The sequence below is a fragment of the Triturus cristatus genome, unplaced genomic scaffold, assembly GCF_964204655.1.
Source record: "Triturus cristatus unplaced genomic scaffold, aTriCri1.1 SCAFFOLD_711, whole genome shotgun sequence".
Classification (NCBI taxonomy): domain Eukaryota; kingdom Metazoa; phylum Chordata; class Amphibia; order Caudata; family Salamandridae; genus Triturus; species Triturus cristatus.
The window spans coordinates 17501-22500 of NW_028187790.1; positions in this window are offsets into that span (position 1 = coordinate 17501).

The following is a 5000-nucleotide window of genomic DNA, read 5'->3' on the forward strand; positions in this document are numbered from 1 at the left end:
ACCCAGGACGGAGCCCGGGGCGGGGAGGCCGCCCTCCCCGGGGCCCCCAGGGGCCCGGCCGGAGCACCTGAACCCAGGCGAGCGAGGGGAGGCTCCCCGGCCACGACGGAACCCCGTCCCGGGCCTTTGGCAGTGCCGCAGGCCGGGGGACAGGGCCCGGGGACGGAGACCCCGACCCGGGGCCCGGCCGGGCCCCTGGAACCAGCCGGGGCTCCCGGGACCGCAGGCGATGGGGAAGCCTCCCCGGGCCCTCCGGACCGCGCCCCGGGCACCCTGCCACGCGGAAGGACCCAGGACGGAGCCCGGGGCGGGGAGGCCGCCCTCCCCGGGGCCCCCAGGGGCCCGGCCGGAGCACCTGAACCCAGGCGAGCGAGGGCAGGCTCCCCGGCCACGACGGAACCCCGTCCCGGGCCTTTGGCAGTGCCGCAGGCCGGGGGACAGGGCCCGGGGACGGAGACCCCGACCCGGGGCCCGGCCGGGCCCCTGGAACCAGCCGGGGCTCCCGGGACCGCAGGCGATGGGGAAGCCTCCCCGGGCCCTCCGGACCGCGCCCCGGGCACCCTGCCACGCGGAAGGACCCAGGACGGGGAGGCCGCCCTCCCCGGGGCCCCCAGGGGCCCGGCCGGAGCACCTGAACCCAGGCGAGCGAGGGGAGGCTCCCCGGCCACGACGGAACCCCGTCCCGGGCCTTTGGCAGTGCCGCAGGCCGGGGGACAGGGCCCGGGGACGGAGACCCCGACCCGGGGCCCGGCCGGGCCCCTGGAACCAGCCGGGGCTCCCGGGACCGCAGGCGATGGGGAAGCCTCCCCGGGCCCTCCGGACCGCGCCCCGGGCACCCTGCCACGCGGAAGGACCCAGGACGGAGCCCGGGGCGGGGAGGCCGCCCTCCCCGGGGCCCCCAGGGGCCCGGCCGGGGCTCCGGAACCCAGACGAGCGAGGGGAGGCTCCCCGGCCACAACGGAACCCCGTCCCGGGCCTTTGGCAGTGCCGCAGGCTGGGGGACGGGGCCCGGGGCCGGAGACCCCGACCCGGGGCCCGGCCGGGCCCCTGGACCCAGCCGGGGCTCCGGGGACCGCAGGCGCAGGGGAAGCCTCCCCGGGCCCTCTGGACCCCTCCCCGGGCACCCTGCCACGCGGCAGGACCCGGGACGGAGCCCGGGGTGGGGAGGCCGCCCTCCCCGGGGCCCCCAGGGGCCCGGCCGGAGCTCCGGGACCCAGACGAGCGAGGGGAGGCTCCCCGGCCCCAACGGAACCCCGTCCCGGGCCTTTGGCAGTGCCGCAGGCCGGGGGACTGGGCCCGGGGCCAAAGGCCTCAACCCGGGGCCCGGCCGGGCCCCTGGAACCAGCCGGGGCTCCGGGGACCGCAGGCGCAGGGGAAGCCTCCCGGGGCCCTCCGGACCCCTCCCCGGGCACCCTGCCACGCGGCAGGACCCGGGACGGAGACCGGGGTGGGGAGCCTGCCCTCCCCGGGGCCCCCAGGGGCCCGGCCGGAGCTCCTGAACCCAATGCAGCCACGGGAGGCACCCCGGCCGCAACGGAACCCCGTCCCGGGCCTTTGGCAGTGCCGCAGGCCGGGGGACGGCGCCCGGGGCCGGAGACCCCGACCCGGGGCCCGGCCGGGCCCCTGGACCCAGCCGGGGCTCCGAGGACCGCAGGTGCAGGGGAAGCCTCCCCGGGCCCTCCGGACCCTTCCCCGGGCACCCTGCCACGCGGCAGGACCCGGGACGGAGACCGGGGCGGGGAGGCCGCCCTCCCCGGGGCCCGGCCGGAGCTCCTGAACCCAATCCAGCCACGGGAGGCACCCCGGCCACAACGGAACCCCGTCCCGGGCCTTTGGCGGTGCCGCAGGCCGGGGGACGGCACCCGGGGCCGGAGACCCCGACCCGGGGCCCGGCCGGGCCCCTGGACCCATCCGGGGCTCCCGGGCGCGCAGGGGAAGGCCCTCCGGCCACCCTGCCACACGGCAGGACCCAGTTGCCGGCTGAGGACCGAGAGGGGTCCCAGAGTACCCTGTCCCTAGTAATCCGGAGGAAGGCTACCCCCCGTTCTTGAAACCCGCACGCTCCGAGTGACGGAGGGGACCCTAGGGGCGAACGCACCCGGCCTCCTGGAGCCCCGGCTGGGATCTGAGAGGCAAATGGACCCTCATCGGGACTTCCAGGCCTGGCCCTGCCATCTGGTCGCCCCATTGGAAAGCATTGCGCGCGACCAGATGGCCGAGGGGAAAGGAGCCACCAGGTGGCCGGCAACTGAAAGGACTCCCGCCTGCCCACCCACCAGGGGCTCGGGGTGGGGACTCTGCTTCCCGGCTGGGCCTCAGGCACGGGGAGGACCACCGGAGCTCTCGGGGCCTGGGCGTACCCGGGGGAGGACTGCCCGGGACCCGTGGAGCCCGTCCCTGGGCACTTTGCCATGCCGCGGCCCGGAGGAGGGAAGCCCCGGGGACCTGGGAGGATGTTGCCCGGGCGTAGCCCATCTGGTCCCCGGCAATGAACCGCACAACCCCAGCATGGGTGTTTCGGCATACCCTGCCCCTACTAATCCGGAGGAAGGATACCCTCCTTTCTTGTAACCCGCGCGCTGCGAGTGACGGAGGGGACCCTAGGCGCGGACGCGCCCGGCCTCCTGGAGCCCTGGCTGGGATCCGGGAGGCGAATGGACCCTCATCGGGACTTCCAGGCCGGCCCGGCCATCTGGTCGCCCCATTGGAAAGCATTGCGCGCGACCAGATGGCCGAGGGGAAAGGAGCGACCGGATGGCCGGCAACTGAAAGGGCTCCCGTCTGCCCGAGCCATAGCGGTAGGGCTCCCGCCTGCCCACCCTCACACCAAGGGCTCGGGGGGGGACTCTGCTTCCCGGGTTGGCCTCGGGCACGGGGAGGTCCACCGGAGCTCTCGGGGCCTGGGCGCCCGGGGGAGGACTGCCCGGGACCCGTGGAGCCCGTCCCTGGGCACTTTGCCATGCCGCGGCCCGGAGGAGGGAAGCCCCCGGAGGCCTTGGAGGATGTTGCCCGGGCGTCGCCCATCTGGTCCCCGGCAATGAACCGCACAGCCCCAGCATGGGTGTTCCGGCATACCCTGCCCCTAATAATCCGGAGGAAGGATACCCCCCTTTCTTGTAACCCGCACGCTGCAAGTGACGGAGGGGACCCTAGGCGCGGACGCGCCCGGCCTCCCGGAGCCCTGGCTGGGATCCGGGAGGCGAATGGACCCTCATCGGGACTTCCAGGCCGGCCCGGCCATCTGGTCGCCCCATTGGAAAGCATTGCGCGCGACCAGATGGCCGAGGGGAAAGGCGCGACCAGGTGGCCGGCAACTGAAAGGGCTCCCGTCTGCCCGAGCCATAGCGGTAGGGTTCCCGCCTGCCCACGCAGGGCTCCGTGGCTGCAGGGCTCTGGGCCTGCAGGGCTCCGGGGCTGCAGGGCTCCGGGGCTGCAGGGCTCCGGGGCTGCAGGGCTCTGGGCCTGCAGGGCTCTGGGCCTGCAGGGCTCCGGGGCTGCAGGGCTCCGGGGCTGCAGGGCTCTGGGGCTGCAGGGCTCCGGGGCTGCAGGGCTCCGGGGCTGCAGGGCTCCGGGGCTGCAGGGCTCTGGGCCTGCAGGGCTCCGGGGCTGCAGGGCTCCGGGCCTGCAGGGCTCCGGGGCTGCAGGGCCTTGGGCCTGCTAGGGTTCCGGGCCTGCAGGGCTCCAGGGCTCCGTGCTGAAGGGCTCCAGGGTCTGCAGGGCTTTGGGGCTGCAGGCCTCGGGGGACGCCCGGGAGACCCATGGAGCCCGTCCTGGGCACTTTGCCTCGCCGCGGGCTGGAGGAGGAAGCACCCGACGCCCCGGGGAAGTGTCGTCCGGGCTTGGCCCATCTGGTCCCCGCCTGAGAACCGCAATCCCCAGGAGGGGTGTCCCGGCATACCCTGCCCCTACTAATCCGGAGGAAGGCTACCCACCTTTCTTGTAACCCTCGCGCTCCGAGTGACGGAGGGGACCCTAGGCGCGGACGCGCCCGGCCTCCTGGAGCCCTGGCTGGGATCCGCGAGGCGAATGGACCCTCATCGGGACTTCCAGGCCGGCCCGGCCATCTGGTCGCCCCATTGGAAAGCATTGCGCGCGACCAGATGGCCGAGGGAAAGGTGCGACCAGATGGCCGGGACCGGAAGGACTCCCAGCTGCCCACACCGAGCCATAGCGGTAGGGCTCCCGACTGCCCTTGCAGGGCTCCGGGGCTCTGCACCAGGGTCCCTTGTCCCGGGCAGATGGACACTTGGCAGGCCGCAGGACGTGGGATCCCAGGCCCTGACCAAAAATCAGGAGGCCCGGGGCCGGTCCCTGCTTCTCAACACAGCCAGGCTGGGGAGGTCGGGGAGCCTGCCCAAGCACGAGGGACCCGTCCCGGGCACACAGTCCATGAGGTTGTGCGCTCGTTTTCCACAATTTTCTTCAGAATAGTGCGTAGTTGCGCTAGGCAAAGTCCGCCCAGCCCTACTCAGGATGTGCTCTCGTTTTCCACAAATTTTTTTAAAATTCTGCTACGCAAAGTCCGCCCAGCCCTAAGCAAACTCCTACTACGCAGTGGAAAGGACTTAGCCAGCCACCCACCCACCTGGCCCGGTCCCTGCTTCTGATCCCAGCCAGGTCTGGGGAGACTCCCTTCGCCCAATGGACCACGTCACGGGCACCCGGACCCTTACCAGGCCGCAGGACGGGTTCTCACAAACCACACGGTTGTATAGGGGTGGGCAGAAAACTACGCTCCGTCAGCGTAGCAGATAAAGCCAGCCACTCCTGCACACCGGCCCGGTCCCTGCTTCTGATAGCAGCCAGGCCGGAGAGAGCCTCCCTGGGCCCCGGTGGACCCCTGTCTCCAGCACCTAGACCCTCGGCTGTCTTGCAGGACGGGGGTGGCTCACGCACCCCGGGGCCCGCCGGACGGTGCAAGAGCCCCGGGCCCGGTCCCAGCTTCAGAACCCTAGCCAGGCCGGGGAGAAACTCCCTGGGCCCCGGTGGACACCCTTCCC